The following is a 19,238-nucleotide window of genomic DNA, read 5'->3' on the forward strand; positions in this document are numbered from 1 at the left end:
ATTTTCTTTTAATTATATTGTGTAACCGGAAGTTATACATAAATAGTTTATAGTCTGAAGTTATGCACAAATTTACATAAAAAAAAAAGTTCATACCCTGAATCTATGTATAAATTTGCATATTTTTTTGTTTTGATAAAATAATTATAACTCAAAGTTATGAAAAAATATTGGCTTTTAATTTTTATTTCATATTCACTTATTTTTCACAATAGAAATCATGGAAAACAATTTTTATTAACAATGGTTTCATAACCAGAAACTATGCAAACAATTTCTAATTCTCTTGTATAACCAGAAGTTATACAAAACAAAATTGTCAATGAACAACTATGTACCTAGAAGATATATAATTTTTTTTAAATTTTGTTATATAATCAGAAGTTATATCATAATATAATTGTCAATTGTTTAATGTTATTATAACATTATTTAAATTTTAATTATTCATAGCCTGAAGCTATGAAGATAAAGTTAGTAAATTATTAATTATTAGAGCTTGTATAAGAAGTTATATGAATATATATATATATATATATATATATATATATATATTATAACCAGAAGTTATATAAATATTATTATTCATAAACCAAAGTTATGAAAATAAGAAAATTAATATTCTTTGTGCTAATCAAATGTTATGTCAAAGTTGCTAATATGTACTTTTTTTTATAGTTAGAAGCTATAGAGAACAAAATTGTTAACTAACAATTTTGTACAACTTTATGAAATTTATATGACCAAAAGTTATAATGAAATATATTATAGCTTGAAGCTATGATAACAAGCATATAGATAATATTTACATATTATCAAAAGATTAATATTTTGTATATCAAGTTATACAAATAGACAAGTGTTTGATAGTTTTTATAAATTTCTATTATTAGAAGTATATTGTCATTAGTAGAAAAATTTATATATAGATGTGGAATTTTGAATTGCATGAAAGTATGATATTTTTGTATCAGAGGCGATGGTTTGGAATACTTTTTTTATTCAAGTTATTTAATATACAATAATATTTTGATTTAGAAATTTGAGATTTTTTGGGTACATGTGAAATATATGACTTGGTCATATGATTAATAAATTGATTTCGCATGTCTTATTTGTTTATAACATGTTTTTATGATTGAAATTTTTTGAGTTGTATAAAATAATATATATTATTGTATGTTGTCACATATGATATTTTTATTAATGCATTAATTTCATTATTCAAGAATATCTTTTCAAAAACAATAGATTCAACTATTATTTTTAATATATTATGTTATATCTTTACATACATATTTATATAGATTTGTAATGTTTCAATTGAAGTTTTGAAATAACAAGATGCTTTAAATCATGATATGTTCTTTTGAAATTTTGATTTATGAATTAATTTCTGCACATTGATTTAGAACGTAATAATATTTTGAATAAAAATTATTGATTTATCACTACAATTAGTTTGATTATTGAAAGACTTCCTAGTTATTTCATATATAAATTGCTCCACACTTATAAAATCAAATGTGTGAGATATTTAAGAAACATATAACTTTAAATTATCTTTTTCATATTTGTTTTGTTGTGTTATATATGCTTTCATTGTTTTTACACAACTTATTAAGGTAAGTCATCATCGATGACTAGTATTTTTCCATTTGATTTTAACTCATTCTCTATGATAATATTTCTTCAACTTTGAGGTCTTTATGACATGTTTTATGACTTGTTATTTTGATGAAACTCTTATCTCATTAATTGCACAACATTGATAACAAACAATGTTAATACTATATCAGGTGATATAAACCTAATTAAAGGCTCTAGAATAACTTATAATATGTCACTAGTAGTATTTGATTCCATGTGAATGACACTTTATACGATGATAGATCAAGAAGAATCTTGTAAGACCAACTTGGTCCCCCATGGTAAAAGGTCGTATGGATGTACATTATAAAACCAGAAGTTTTTATTTAGTAACTAGTCTACCTATACACTTGAAAGATAGAATGACACGTTGTGCAAATTATCATTTTAATTAGACAATTTTCTTGCCGTTAGGGATAGAAGAGTCAATTCCAGAAGAACAGCGTGAAATTATTTGGAATGCATCGACTTTGACTTATCTTGATCCTCGTACTAATCAATGTGAAGTGGAAGTTCAAAAGATTATTTATTTGCAAGAACTTGTAAATCATTAACTACATGTTATCATTGATGCAAAGAAAGTGACAATCATTTTCGCTTACCTAGAACATTCCAGTACGAATTAATGTCCCTGAATGACAATTAAATAATGCGTTGATGTCCCTAAATGACAATTAAATAATGAGTTGATGTCCCTGAAAGACAATTAAATAATGAGTCTAATGCACACTTGAAGCGTGGTAAACCCTGAAAAGGCAAACAAATTCCTTTAAAAGAAAAACACAAGGAAAGATATATGAAATGTGACACTCTTGAAGAAGTTGCATATAAAATGAGTTATTAAAATGATTGATCAATCTCAAGCAGCCCCTGAAGAGGCACAGTTTAAACAAGTAGCCCTGTGATAGGTGTATGTTTAATAATTAGTTCCTGAAAATGTACAAGTACCTGATATTGATGAGATCTCAATTATTTACTTATATATGGAAAAAAAATGGGATTGAAATACTCTTGTCATTAACAATATATTTTCTTTCCAAATAGCTGTTGACATTATAAGAAATGATGAGGATCCCAAAGTAGAAACTATGAATGAATGTCAACATAGAAAATATTGGCCAAAATGGAAAGAATTCATCCCGAATAAATTATACTCATTAGAAAAATGAGAAGTATTTGGACATGTAGTCTAAACGCCTGAAGTTGTCAAACTTATTGGATATAAATGAGTATTTATAAGAAAGTGTAATGAGAAAAATGAAATCACAATATATAAAATGTGACTCATAGCTCAAGGTTTTCCGCAGAAACCTACTATTAACTACGAGGAAACATATTCTCCTATGATGGACGCAACCATATTTAGATATCTAATTTGTTTAACAATCTTAGAATGACTAGATTTGCGTTTCATGGATGTCATTATTGCATATTTACGTGAATCTTTAGATAATGACACACACACACACACATATATATGAAAATCCCTGAAGGATTTCAAATGCCTGAAGCAACAAATTCAAAACATTGTAGCATATACTCAATTAAGTTACAAAGATCCTTGTATCAATTAAGCAATCCAAAAACATGTGATACAATCACTTCAATGAATATTTGAAGCGAGAAATATGTATGTATTACCTTATTTATTTATACATATTCATTATATTGAATTTTTTCAATTATTATTGTATATGTGGAACATTGATTTTTTTTGGAACTCCTGAAGAGCTTACAAAAATAGTTGACTATTTAAAAAGTAATTTTTGAAATGAAAGATCCTGGAAAACAATTTTTTTTTCCTCGGCCTGCAGATCGAGTATTTTTCAAACGAAATATTAGTTTATTAGTCAACATATACAAAGAAATTCTTGAAGCACTTTTATATGGATAAATCACATCCATTAAGTTCTTTGATGATAGTTCATTCACTTGAAGTGAAAAATGACTCCTTCTGTCCTAAAGAAGATAATAAAGAACTACTTGGTCCAAAAATACCATATTACAGTGTTATTGGTGCACCGATGAATCTTGTAAATTATACATGACCAAATATTGCATTCTTTGTTAATTTACTTATGAGATATAGTTCTACACCAATTCAAAGACATTGGAATAAAAACAATCATGTACTACAATAACATGGGTCTATGTTATTCCAAATGATCAGAATCTTAAGTGCTTGAATATGTAGATGTTGACTATCTTTCACACCCCCACAAAGCTCGATTTTAAATGAGGTATGTATTTATCTATGGTGGTACGACAATATCGTGGAGATTAATCATGCAAATAATGGAAACATGTGGACTACCCTCCATCAAAGGTAATGCTACCAAGTTAATAATGTTGCATGCATTGCACATATTAAAGAATGATACATTAAGGGTGATAGAATTAAGTATATATCGTCCAAGTCTTTTACTTTCATTAACTCAAAAAGAGTGATGAAATTGCTATTCGACGACAATTTAGTAGATCTATTCACAAAGGCATTGCCAATTGTAATACTCAAGAAGCTCATTGGAATACAGCGACTCAAAGATCTCCATGTTGTGCTACTAGAGAAAATATAATCATGTCAACATGAGGGGGAGCTAATTGATAAGAATATCACTACGCTACACTCTTTTTTCCTTCATCCAAGTTTTGTCCCATTGGATTTTACTGGCAAGGTTTTTAATGAGACAGTTGTGGTAATCTAAAAAAATATTGTACTCTTTTTCTTTCACTAGGGTTTTTCCCATAGGGTTTTTCCTAGTAAGGTTTTAATGAGACATTCTTATGATCATCCAAGGAGGAGTATTATAAAATATGAGATTTTGTATCACTATGGTAACTTGTGGATGATCATTCATATTAATGTACATCTCTTTGTAACTCCCTATAAAAAGGAGATACCTCTAATGAGAATTAATCCGGTTCTCTTCCTATATTTTGTTATACTTTTCTTTGAATATCTTTGTTTATTCTCTCGTTTTTTTTTCTCATTCTTTTATTTCACAACATATATATATTGTTAGGAATTTGAGGCTAATCCAACTTATGGTAATCACCCTAGAGGGGGGGGGGGGGGGGGGGGGGGGGTGAATAGGGTGATGGTCTCTTTTCGCAAATTTAAACAAGTGAATGTAAGAGACAATTATATACAAATATCAATATATATATATATATATATATATATATATATATTGTTAGGAATTTGAGGCTAATCTAACTTATGGTAATCACCCTAGAGGGGGGGGGGGGGTGAATAGGGTGATGATCTCTTTTTGCAAATTTAAACAAGTGAATGCAAGAAACAATTATATGCAAGTATCAATATATAGACAATTGCATATAAATTAAAGAGTAGGGAAGAGAGAATGCAAATACAAGAGTTTATAGTGGTTCGGCGCAACCCGACCTACATCCACTCTCCTCTAATTTCAATCCTGAGCTTGAGGTTCCATTAATCCAAGACTTCCAAACCAAGCCTTCAAGCAATACAATTGGATTATGGTTCCAATTCACCCTCTTGGACTTTTGGCTCCAAGCACCCTTTACACTTCTCAAGAGATATCCCACTCTTGAACAACCCTTCAAGTGATACCCCACACTTGAGAAACTTCCTCTCAAAGATTTACAAATGAATGATCTCTCAAAAATCCTAGCACAAAAACTTTAAGCTCAAATGATACAAGAAAAACTATGATTGAATGGTGCACTAAAGACATGCAAGTTTTGAAATAATGGTGCACTAAAAAATACTCTTCCAAGGCTCAAATATAATCAAGAAAGATTTGGGAAGATTAAGCTCTCGAAACAATGAATATTGGAGCCTTTTTATAGAAGAAAAAAACCAAACTAGCCGTTGGGGGTTCGTCCGGTTGAGCTAGGGGTTGATTGGTTGACTAGCCGTTAGCATTTAATGATTGGTAGGTGACTGTTGGGCCTCAATCGGACCTCGACCGGACCTCAACCGGTTGATGTTCAACCTTGACCAGGAAGAGAAGGCCACTAGGAGAGAGAGAAACTTTTTAGCCTCCTTCAACCGGTCCTCGACTGAACGAGCACAACCGGTGAATCGGTTGAACCGGTTGAATCATTTTTTGGCTCAATACCCAACCTTTTTCAACTTAAAACCTTTTAACACAAGTTTGAAAATCATTTAACACAAGGTTTTAGTTAAAAATATGAAATCATCCAATTCTTAAAATTTTTAAAACAATATTACTTTTGGATGATTTTGATGCAAAAATAAAGAATGAAATGCATGAAAGTCCTAGTGCACCAACAACCTTACAAAGAGATCTTATGAAGCTTTGGTCTTAAAAAAATTTTCTCTTTGAGGTGATCTTCTTCTTCATGATTTCTCCTTGGCTTGATTTGTCTTTATGATTGCCACTTTGGAAATCATTTTGCCTAATCACACTTGAAATATGACCATTAGTTTTAAACCTTGTTTTGTTATCATCAAAATCAAGATTAACCAAACTTTGGTTTCACACACACACACACACACACACACACATATATATATATATATATATCAAACTATAATTATATAATTTTTTTAAATGTATAAATCCATTTTATTTTTTTATTATCTTAAAATTTTTATTTTTAAATATAGAAATGTATTTTTGTTAAAAAATTATATTTCATATTTTTGTTCCATTATTACTTTTATTCCTTCTTTTTTGTTTGATTTTTGCATGTTATGTTGTCCATTTTTCATTTTTATTTCTTTCATTTTTTTTATTTGGAAAAAAATAAATAAAATATAATTAATAGTGACAAATGAAAATAAAAAAAGAAATGTTGAAAAATAAAAATAAAATTGGTCATTTTCGTGCATTTTATTTTATTTGTGTGTTTTGATTATTCTCCTTTTTAAACAATTGCATAAAAGAAAAAAAAATGAAAATGATTGTAGGTGATTTTCTTGAGGAAAGTATTCGAAAGTTGATGTATAATGTCAAAGAAGAGTCTTCGTTGTAGGTGGGACGAGAGAGAAAGCTACTTTGAATTTTGAAACTTTACCATCTAAAATCAAAACAAAATCAAGTGCAATTTATGCAATTTTGTAGGAAATTATTATTATTATTATAATGGTATAACAAGTTTAATATAAAAAATAAAAAAATTGTAGTATAAAAATATTATAATAAAATAAATAAATTTATTTTTAAAAATATGAAAATTAATATAAAAATATTAGGGAAAAATTATGTGTACACATAAAAAAATAAAAAATAAAAATTGATGGATTAAATTACTATTGAAATTATAATCCGACTTAAAGTCAAATTAGAAGAATTTTATGAAATGTCATATCAAAACTAAAATACTAAAAAATGTGCAGAATCAAAAGAAAATTATAATTTTGTTCGTGAAATTATGACTATAAACAATAACTCAATTCATTTTCAACTCCAGTAAAAAATTTGATAAGTTGTGTATATGCATGTCTTGTTTAAATCTCAATATCTATAAGATCTAGTGAATAATAGTGTGGACTCCGCATTTTGCACGATGTGTTCTCACTCAATAGCGTGACTTGCTTTTCGTTTATTTGTGAAAAATTATGATTTTTAGAAAATACTTGGAGTCGCCACTTATTTTTGTTTTATTTTTTTAAGGGAAAACAAAGTAAGAAAAAAACTCTAAGTGTGACTCTTTATTTAGAAAAAACGGTTTGTGAAAAACCAAACCTGGGTTTGGGGGGTTAGGTTACTTATTGAGAAGGTAGGGTAAAGACCGTAGCACCCCTCTAAACCCCTAAAAATGGGTCTCTACTAAATAAGGTGAGTCAAACCTGACAATTAACTAGGAGATCAATGGATACTAAAATGATCATAGGTCAAAAGCAAGTCATGATAATGAATAAATAAAAAAAGTGAGAGTGAGAACGTACCTTGACAGTAGGTAATAAAGCGTTATCATGGAAACAAGGTTAGCTTAAGTATAAATTTATTACACGCATATCAAAGATCAAGACAAAAATCAAGCAATATTCGTTAAGCATAACATTTGACAATCAGAAGAGAAAACTCATATGTGGGACCCCCACCAAAGCCCAATTTATCTTGCACGAATTAGTCTCACAAATTTCATTATTTTGGAATTATGAAAAATTCATTTTTGCTTATTTAAAATAAAGATAAACAAAAAATTATTTGATAATTGAAGAAAATTTGTACATGTGCATACCAAAATGAGAATGGTAGCAGACTCATTAAAATCAGGATTTTTGGCAACCTAAAACCCTAATAAATGATGAAAAGTTGTAGAAATTAAAAAATATTTGAAAATTGGAGTGGAATTAAAATTGTTCAAGAGAAAACTAGAGTTTTGAAAATTGAAGTCTAAAAAATTATTTGAGAATTGGAGTTTTGAAAATTAAATTTAAGAATTTAAATTTTTAGAAATTAAATTTGAAAGAAATTTGAAATTTGAAAATTATTTGAGAATTGGAGTTTTCAAAAATTAAATTTAAGAATTGGAATTTTGGAAATTAAATTTTGAAAGAAATTGGAATTTTGAAAATTATTTGAGAATTGGAGTTTTGAAAATTAAATTTAGGAATTGGAGTTTTGGAAATTAAATTTGAAAGAAATTGGAGTTTTAAAAATTAATTGAGAATTGAAGTTTTGAAAATTAGTTTTAAGAATTGGAATTTTGGAAATTAAATTTGAAAGAAATTGGAATTTTGAAAATTATTTGAAAATTGAAGTTTTGAAAATTAAATTTAAGAATTTGAATTAAATTTGAAAGAAATTGGAATTTTGAAAATTATTTGAGAATTGAAGTTTTGAAAATTAAATTTAGGAATTGGAGTTTTCGAAATTAAATTTGAAAGAAACTGGAGTTTTGAAAATTAATCGAGAATTGGAGTTTTGAAAATTAGTTTTAAGAATTGGAATTTTGAAAAATTATTTGAAAACAAAAGTTTTGAAAATCAGAATTTCGAAAAATTATTTGAGAATGGAATTTTTAAAAGATCAATTTTTTAACATAAAAAGATGGATTAGGAGGGTGACACGTCAAACATTGGATAGCAGCCCTCTAGAGTGGAATCCCAAGGTTCTCCTCAAAAAATACCTCAATGCCTAAATGGCTAAGCATCTGTCTAAAAAAAAAAAGTAGCAATAGTAGGTTTTCCATTTGTTCCAGTCACTACTAATATCTTAATACTTCTTGGAAGAATTTCTGCAGCAAAATCCAACTCAGACAGTATTCTCTTCCCTGATTGCAACAAGAAGGAAAGTCCATGACTTTCCAAGGGAACTCTTAGTGAAACAACTACCATTTCGGCATCCTTGAGAAGCTTTGTGTCAAAATGTCCAAGAACGATTTTCAAATGACCATGCTTTTCAAACAGGAGATCGAGCTCTAGCGAGAGCAAGCTTTGTTGCAGCTCTACCAGATTTTCCCAACAAGAAAACAGGAAGCTCTCAACCAAACCCAAATTCACGAAAGAGAATCAAACCATATGGGAAACATCCGGATCAGCGCGGTAGCTACAGTCTTGTAACAAATCTCACTTGGGGTCTAGAGATTCATGCTACCTCAAGCTTTTTCTTATCAGCCTCATCATCCCATGGTTTCACATCCTAGTGTACAATCGCATACCCAAGAATGCACAAACACAAGGAGTAGGGAGAAAACAACAAAAACATAGCACAAATGAAGAAAATAATATGAACCATCAAAAGCCACACTTCATGTCTTAGTCAGTGGACTTAAAGATAGGTGGATTAAAAGGATTTCTAAATGTCACAAAAGAGATAAAAATTAGTTGGACCAATTTTTGAACACAAATTGGAGGAACAAAGGAGCCATTAACTATGAAAAAAAAAATAAAGATTGGTCGTATTGGAGAAAGACAACATTTGGTATTGCAGAAGAGAGACAACATTGTGTCACATGATGCATGCACAAATGACCCTTCCCATGGGCTTATATTGGAGGTGGGAAGCTTCTGAAAACTCCTTAAGCCATCTATACTAAGCTATTGGTGGGAAGAGTGTGGAAGCTTCTTAAAAAGCCTAGGGATGTCCACATATCTCTACATTATGGTGGAAGGCATGAGAAAAGTCTAAGACTTTCTAGAGAGCTCTAGAGGTCTCTTGTATATTCTTGTATGTAAGCTTGTACATAGAATTATATAGGGTGTTCTAGAATATCCATGAGTTGTAAGGAACCCTCTAAGGTTCTAGAGAGTTCCATTGGTGTTTATAAATAAGTGAGGGTCTCATTTGGCCAAGGCACCAAGCAAGTGAGTTTCCAAGCATTATATAGCTTTCTTTGAAAGCAGTAAAACTTCTATTATTTAAGTGTTGCCTACTACGCCCTCTAAAGTTTTTAAGTTGGGTGCGTCTTAGCGTAGCAAGCTAAGTATTAGGAGTAATGTTAACTTATCAAGATCAAGGGTCTTGACTTGTCTAAGTGTCGCACAAGCTTAGGAAAAGACTAAGTTTATGACAGTTGGCAATAGGTTGTGGATAAGTGGTGGTGGTGATGTGGAGAAAGTGAAGGAAACATAGAAAAATAAAGACGGGAAAGGAAAAGAGAGAGAAAAAAAGACTACTAGGTAGGGGAAGCTATGAGCGGTGGCCAACGACGACACTAATGGATAATGTCGTCAATAGTGGCGGTAGATTCGATGGAAGCGGTAGATTCGGTGGGAAGTGAGAGGTGACGGGGAATTGAACTTTGGTTCTCCTCCCATTGCAATCACCATCATTCTCATTTTCCGCTTAGGATCAATGTGCCCCCTCTAAACAACATTGACAACCCCGTCATCTTTTTCATTTCTAGTGTTGTTTTCTATAATTGGAACTAGGTTTTCAAAAACATCAACTATCTTTGGAGGAGTAGTACTAGTATTGTGAATGATTGAAACTGTGATTTCAAAATTAGGTTGGGTTCCAACATAGAGGTAATAGAGGTTGTTAAGCCTTTAGGAAGACATGCACAAGTGAACAATGTTCTTAGAGATTATAATGGTGGAAGAAGGCCATAAGAAGACAAGAAAAGAAAAGGGAAAAGAGAAAAGGACTCTCTTTCACGCCACCTACCCATTTTCAGTGTTGACACCTTTCTCCCATTGGCATCATCCTCTCCAATCGTCACCTACCAATCATCACCACATCTCTTACTTTCATGACAATTTTTTTTAAGATAATTTTGGAACAAATTCAAAAACATTGTTAGAGTGCATGCATTATTAAATTTTTTTCTCCACTTTATACTTAAAATGAAAAGATAAAAGCAAAATTCCATAAACCTTGTAGCTCGTTTAACCATATAACTTAAAAACAATTTTTTTAACACTTTCAATTGTGGTTGTTCATTATTCTCAAAAAAAAATAAAAAATAAAATAAAACTAGATTGAAAAAAAAATCAGGAAACAACCTCATTGATTTAAATTATTATTTAATTACTCCCATAATCGTATGATTATTCTTATGTTTTTGTTATGTTATATTAACAAGTGAATACTATGTTGTTAATTCTGGATATCCTTGTACTATAGGTTTTCTTCCTCCATATTGAGGTAAAAGGTATTATTTGTAAGATTATCCTAGCAGAAGTTGTTAATCGAAGACTAATAAAGAATTGTTCAATTATAGGCATTCTCGTTTATAAATATAATTGAGTATTGTTTTGTGTGTTAAAAGCACATTTTTCAGTTTTAAAAATGATGTCATCTTACAAACCAAGTAGACAACTATAAATAGTTGTAGCTTGTTGTACTCTTTATAATTTCATTCATAAATAGACTTAAAATGATGTTATGTTTAGACAATGGGAAGAAGAACTTGAATTTGAAGATAAGGACGATACTACAATTGAAGTAAGTTATGCAATGACTTTATCAGATGAAACAACAACGACTATGATAGCTTATCGAGATCGTATTTCATAGTAGAAATGGAATGCTTATGTTAATAGTTTGTAAACATTAGTCATTAAATAGTTATATTAATATACGAAGTAAGGATGTGAAATATGAAAATTGTTTAACTATTATAATTGACTTGAAGTATTTTGTGTGTACTTGGTTTGCAATTGTTTTTGTTTCAATTTATTTTATTTTATTTGTTTTTCCTATTAAAAAAATCAATCCAACTATTTATTTTACTCTCATTAAAAAATGACTATTAAAATTATTTTTAATCTTATAGTAATTTTTGTTTTATTTGAATAAAAAAAATTGTTTAATAATTAAAACAATTATTTATCTATAATTTATATATAATTTGAATTTTATTTATTTATTTTTAGTGAGATTTAACTTGAATGTGATTTATATTAATGTAAATTAAATTTTAAAAATAAAAATAGAAAAATTGTTTTTAAAACCAAAGTCGATTCTTTTATACAAACAAGTTTTTGTTTTTTATCTTTAAAAATTATTTTTGAAAACAATTGGCCAAACAATTTTTCTTTTTAAAAAATACTAAAAATGCCATTTTTTATTCTTTATCTTAAAAATAATTTTTTAAATTAAAAAACACAATCAAACACCTTATTTTGTTTTTATTTTTGGTGTCTGGTTGCATAATTTTCCCATTTTTTAAAACTGAATTTCAAGCAAGCTCTTAATTATGTAATTAAAAACTTGTTTGGTAGTAATTTTAAGAAGCGATTATAATATTCCTAACACTTAAAAAAAAAATTATTTTTCAAGTATACAACGTAGAAATACTTGTGAGGATCACTGCTACACATGCTCTATGTAGACATATCCCACTTCTAAGTTCTAACTCTTCAACGTCTGAACTCTTTTGATGAAATCCACACTCAAACCACCCAAATCCAAGTCCCAAATGCAGCCACTGCTTCATCCAGGTCTGCTTCATTCTCATTTCATCACTTCCTTTTTCTATTAATTATTTTATGATTGTCCTTTTTGTTTCTTTTGTATGAATCCTAAGTGTCTTATTGTTTTCCATGGGCAGAAAATACTTCCATGAGAAATTCTTCCCCAGAAAATTTCCCCAACCTTGTCTGGTAATATACCCATGTTTTTTTCCTAATCTTTTGCGTCAAGCTTGGAAACTTCTGCTTCTGTCTTGTGCCCCTTATGATGGGTTTTGGAGTCAAAATAAGAGACGTAATGATGAATTCCAGATAATCCATATCTTAAAGTGAGAAAATATTCAAAAAAGAATTTGTTGTGTTGAGAGGGATTGCTTGAGAAATTCAGGATTAGGGAATTATTTTATCTCAGTATGGTTTAGAATTCCAGTTTGGCAAATTCAGGATTCAGGACTGGCTTTGGGCTCAAAATGATTTGGGGTTTCTACTCAGAAACATCCAAAATTGAACTATTTGACAAATTTGGGGTGTGGGAGCTGTTCCTTTGTGGGATATTTGTGAATGATTATGGAATTGCTGAACTGTATTACATAAATTCAAATTTTATTTGCTTGATGGGGAATTGGCCTGGGAAAAGATAGCTGATCACATTATCCCACCTTTGATATCAGCTGTTGCTTTGATTCTCAAACTTTTAAATGGAGAAATGACTGTTGTAGAGAAGAATAAAGGGATAAGGTTTTGTTTGGTGGACTTGTTTTCCATGTTTCTTCTCCTCTAAAGGTTAGGGGTGAAAGCAACTTATAGTTGATGGTTGTCTTCAGAAATAAGCTGATCATATCATAGCTGACCGATTTCTTCTTTGGCCATCTTGAAGCAATTTTAGTATTTATTTTATAAGCTGATTTTGGTGTCCAAGAAATTATTCTTAACATAATTATTTCTTTTTTTAAAATATCAATTATATTTGATTGGTATTATCAATTATGCTTTGCGGACCAAGCATGACTCATCTTATTTGGGCCTCCCACTACTTTAATCCTACACAGATGACACATTTTTATTAAGATCCAGATCCTATTATCATGGACTGGGCAATGGAGGCTCAGATCCGGCCGTAATCAGACAAGCTGCTGGGCCGCCATGGCTGCAACTACGGTTGCCTGTAAAATGAAACCCATTTCACAGATCATCCGGGTTGCCCCACCAAGAAACGAGCCCTTCATAATCTCTGATTTACTTGAAAAGTATCATCATATCCCCTCGATTTTCTCATTGGGAACCAAACAGATCGAGGACCCTTTGAAGGACCCTAAATACATCCAACCAAACAATCATAAATAAATAAATAAAGATGGACATCACGGGTCCAGGGAGGGCTCAGATCCGCCTGTAATCAGACAAGATCCATGTTCGCCATGGCTGCAACTACAGTTGCATGTGAAAAAAAGGGCATAGAAACCCATTTCACACAGTCCGGGTCGCCCTTGGAAAGTGTCATCACAGCCACTTAATTTTCCTGCACATTTTCTCAGCAACCAAATAGATACAGATCCTTCTCAGAAAACACATTTTAAAACACAAACAAATAAACCAAAACAAAACAAAGACCAGACTCAGCGCGGAAGTGCATAGCGCGTAAAAGGAAGGCTCAGATTCGCCTTTTATCAGACAAGAAAAAGATGACCGTCCTGGCTGCAACCACAGTTGCTTGTGAAACAAGGCACAAAAGGTCGCCCAAACCATCCGGGTTGCCCCGCCAAGAAACGGACATTCCCAGTGCCTGACTTACTCTGAAAACGTCATCACAGCCTTTTATGTTGCCCATATGAACAGAGAGAGAGCGCTGTTGATTTTCCAGAGAATCAAGACAGCCTCTGATGTACATGTACACACGTGTATGAGAAGCCCTTTTCTGAAGTTCCCAATATTTCCTACCAGTCCAGCCCGCGCACAGGATACAAATTTTTTTTAAAACATATGATGTTATTTGGTAATCTGATCATGATTTGCAGGCAAAGGTCGTGTTTTCCAGCCTGGCTCAAAAATCGTGGATTTAGGGTTCGTGAAATTTAAATCCAATAGCACAAAAGCAAAGAGACCCCTAGAACAGATCCAGAAAACACAGGGAGCAAAGAAAAAAACAATTTTTTTGGTTTTCGTGGGGGGTTTTGCATGGATTTTCTCGGAAATCAAACGAGGATGAATTTTCCCGGAAATCGAAAGGGGGATGGATTTTCTTGAGAATCAAACGGGGGTTGCAAAAAAATAATAATAATAACATGATTAGATTAGTACCTGCGAGGATTGAGAGTGGCAGAGGAAAATAGGGCCTTTTTAGGGATTCTCTCGTCCGGAGGGCAACTTCAGAAAAGGACTTCTTGATGCCCGAGTGAGAGAAGTGGATGGCCCTTTCGATTTTTATATTTAGTAGAGAGAGAAAACAAGGGAAACAAATCATGAGAACAATTTCGCCATGGCTGCAACTACAGTTGCACGTGAAAAAAGGGCATAGAAACCCATTTCACAGACAATCCGGGTCGCCCAGCCAAGACATGGGTCCTTTCAAATATCTGATTTACTTGGAAAGTGTCATCACAGCCACTTAAATTTCCTGCACATTTTCTCAGCAACCAAACAGATACAATATCCTTCTCAGAAAACACATTTTAAAACACAAACAAAAAAACCAAAACAAAACAAAGACCAGACTCAGCACGGAAGTGAATAGCGCGTAAAAGGAAGGCTCAGATTCGCCTTTTATCAGACAAGAAAAGGATGACCGTCATGGCTGCAACCACAGTTGCTTGTGAAACAAGGCACAAAAGGTCCCATCGCACAAACCATCCGGGTTGCCCCGCCAAGAAACGGACATTCCCAGTGCCTGACTTACTCTGAAAACGTCATCACAGCCTTTTATGTTGCCCACATGAAGAGAGAGAGAGCGCTGTTGATTTTCCAGAGAATCAAGACAGCCTCTGATATATATGTATATATATATATATATACACACATGTGTATGAAAAGAAAGAAAAGAAAGAGCGAAGGAAAAGGGCAGTTGATGGGCGTAGTAGAAGGAATCATCGGCTCCGACGACCATGAGATTCAGAGAGGGGCAACCACCCTTAGAAACTCCCCATCCCTCCGAGACAGTCACCGGAGCCTCAGTCTTAAACTAATGAGGTTGAGCCCTAACTTTTACTCATCCTTCCCCTTTTATAGTACTCCCTGTCTTCTTCTTTGCTTTTATTTTATTTTTTTGACCTTTCTACCCTCACTAATCCCTGTGTCGAATTTGGGAAATTTCCCGATATTTCCTACCAGTCCAGCCCGCGCACAGGATACAAAATCTGTGCAATTTTTTTTTAAAAAAACATAAGATGTTATTTGGTAATCTGATCATGATTTGCAGGCAAAGGTTGTGGTTTTCAGCCTGGCTCAAAAATCGTGGATTTAGGGTTCGTGAAATTTAAATCCAATGGCACAAAAGCAAAGAGACCCCTAGAACAGATCCAGAAAACACAGGGAGCAAAAAAAAATAAAGCAATTTTTTTGGTTTTCCTTTGGTGGTTTTGCGTGGATTTTCTCGGAAATCAAACGAGGATGAATTTTCCCGGAAATCGAATGGGGGATGGATTTTCTTGGGAATCAAACGGGGGTTGCAAAAAAAAATAATGTACCTGCGAGGATTGAGAGTGGCAGAGGAAAATAGGGCCTTTTTAGGGATTCTGGAGGACAACTTCAGAAAAGCGGATGTTCGATTTTTATATTTAGTAGAGAGAGAAAACAAGGGAAACAAATCATGAGAACAATTTTCCTCTCTCCGTATAAATAATTATTAATTATCCATCTTTATTTTGATTAAATCACTACCAAAATTTCGATTTTTATCGGTAATATTTTATAAATTAAAATTAATTTAATAAGATAAATTATTAATAATTTTAATGATTTAAATAAATTAATATTAATAAAAAAAGTTATTACCACATATTTTTAATAAAATCTTAGAAATTAAATATCAAATAAAATATTTTATATAAATTAATTTAATTTTTCATTTAAAATGTAATAAAACATATTTTAATAAAAATATTTTAAAAAAATATTGTCATGGACTCATTTCTTCTAATAATATGATGAAACCACATCGATCTTTATTTTGATACTAAAGACTATTGCAATGTCATATGCATTTGTAAACCTCAAAATTTGTCTTATTTTTATTTTACATTAATTTTGAGCTCAATTTTGTTCTTAGATTTTAAAACCCGATTATATTTTATTTTATTGGCTCATTTATACATTTTAAGTCTTAATTCTTATTATTTCGTTTATTTTATCTTATTTTTCCTTTCTTTTTATTTTATTTTATTTTTTTCTCTTTCCTTATTTTCCCTCATTCTCCTCCCAATTCCCACTTTCTCTCTTCTCTCTCCTATCTCCTATACTAAGGATGAAAATATCGGTAATCACGAATATATCGGTACTTCGATTTTACGGATATATCGTATCGGCGGATATTTTGGAAAAAAATATCGGTAACCTTAAAATTGTTAAAAACTTATGAAAATATAAGAAAAACCTCATAATAATATAATTAAAAGTATAATAGACATTTTAAAGTTATTTTATTGAAAATTTTTATATATGTATAACATAATTTATCATATTTGATAATAATATCGTATGCATCGATAAAAATATGAATTTTATAAGTGTACATTTATTATTAAATTACATATAATATTATGATATTTGATTATAATATGTCTAATTTTAAAATATATATTAATATTAAAATATGATCCATTTAATTCAATTGTATTAAACAATATAAAATAAATTATGATATATATATATAAATTTTTAATATTTAATTAATTATTAATGATATTAAAAACATTATGAAGAAAATTATATAATTTTTATACTTTTTGATAATTAATTAAAAGAAAATTTTGTATTTAATTATAAAATAATTATAATTAATTTGCTATTTAAAATATTCTTTTAACATTTTCTTTATATAATGACTTTAAGTATATATATGTTTGGTGCACTTTATATTACAAGGGCAAGTTAGCCGCAAATGGAGTGAACCAAAAGGTTTGGGGTTCAGATCCCCTCAGAAGCAATTTCAAGCAAATATCGTTGGATCGTGTCGATACCCTTCGATACACATATATCGTCGAAATATCGCGACATTTTCCTCCTTGCCTATACCTACCTCCATACCCTTTGCCATACCCCCACGTTCAAGACCCATACTCTGGCTCTTGATTGATATTAATTTTTTATTTTTTTTTCCCAGGCCGGACTGCATTTGTTGGGCCCTTTCTCCATTTTTCTTTTTTCTTTTTTTTGGGGGAAAAAGGCAACTCCCCCCAACTCTCACAAGGTTCCCGATTGTTTCTTCTTTGGGCTCATCAATGGCGGGAGAAGAGCGATTGAGCTTAAGTTTAGACTTGCTGATGGCACCGACATCGGTCCAAACAAGTATAATCCAACTACCTCTGTGGGATCTCTCAAAGAAAAGATACTTACACAATGGCCTAAAGGTTGCAAATCCTTTTTACCCTTTTAATCCCCTGCTTCATGGATCTTGATATGTTGGCTTCTTTTAGATTATTGTCCTATTTGTTTCCTTCTATGCATGTTTTCCATGATTTTCTTTTATTGATTTGGCTCAACATTTACACCTCCGTATTTAAAGAATCATGCCTTCTCTTTTTTAGATTGTGTGTTAGATGGGTTTTCTTGAGAATTTTTTTTTTCTTCTTCTATGAGAATGTTTGTTTCAACAGAAAAATACTTTGTGGATATATTTTCTGGAAAAAAAAAAAACAGAGAATAAGATTCATAAATTAAGGCTTTATTTTTTATTATACTGAGCATCATGGAGCTAGGGTGTAGACCCCCTCCCGGGGAGGAGGAGTTTTAGGCCATTTTATTTTTTGCTATCATAATGACTTTTTTGACCACCCCGGGATTTCAGCTGAAGGAGGTGGCCAGATTAGATGGGAAAAAACAGAAGAGGAGAGAAAGAGGAAAAGGAGGGCTTGCTGAGGAAGACAAAAACAGGGGAGAAGAGAGGGAAGAAAAGGGAGTTCTGGGTGAGAGTTTTAGCTGGGGTCTGGGAAGGGGAAAAAACACGCTGGGAAACACCTTGCAGGAGGGCGATACAGGTATTCTTCCTGTTGGCTGAGGATCTTTTTGTGTTCATCACATTCTATTATGCTTTCTAGCTAGCATGAGATGCTATCTCAGTTCTTAGAGGCGAGCAGCTAATACTTTTTTTAGTATCTAATTTTGCTCACTCATATTCTGCATCTGATTTTCTGACTTATCCTTTAGACTCTGTTCTGCGTTTTTTTCTTTTTTTGTGAGTTGTTAGTCATGCCCATCTGGTTTTCTCTTAGAAATCTGTTTGAAATACATTTTGACACACCTCCTACATGTGAGCCCATGGATCGTTATACGAAATGATGCGTGTAAAGGGTCATTTTGTGTCTATTGCTTGTGCTCTGTTTTTGCTGTTCTCCCTTTGTCATTGGTGCTCGGCCATAGAGGGGATCAGACTTTCCATCTCAGCTTGAAGGAGTAAGAGGACCCAGGAGATATGCTCCCTGTCTGTGAGTACTAGAAAGGCCATGGCTACGCTCCACTCATTTCATCTGTAAATGAGACATCTAGCTTGTTTTGTACTGGTGACTCAAATCTATCCATTGAGGTGGCATTCTTCCGTCAACTAAACTTGAAACCCTTTTAAGAG

At 31.5% G+C, this 19,238-nt stretch overlaps 1 protein-coding gene and 1 long non-coding RNA gene across 3 annotated transcripts in view; one reads left to right on the forward strand and one right to left on the reverse strand.

The window, feature by feature from the left end:
• LOC100253298 (probable purine permease 5) overlaps positions 1-19,238 on the forward strand; it is a 75,806-nt gene that overhangs the window by 20,525 nt on the left and 36,043 nt on the right. The window lies entirely within an intron of this gene.
• Positions 13,951-16,348, reverse strand: LOC104880704 (uncharacterized). Its single transcript, XR_009466968.1, has 2 exons — positions 16,144-16,348; positions 13,951-15,813 (listed from the first exon to the last, which is right to left on the reverse strand). It is a non-coding gene; the product is annotated as an uncharacterized LOC104880704 (long non-coding RNA).

The sequence above is a fragment of the Vitis vinifera genome, chromosome 11 (genome assembly GCF_030704535.1).
Source record: "Vitis vinifera cultivar Pinot Noir 40024 chromosome 11, ASM3070453v1".
NCBI lineage: Eukaryota > Viridiplantae > Streptophyta > Magnoliopsida > Vitales > Vitaceae > Vitis > Vitis vinifera.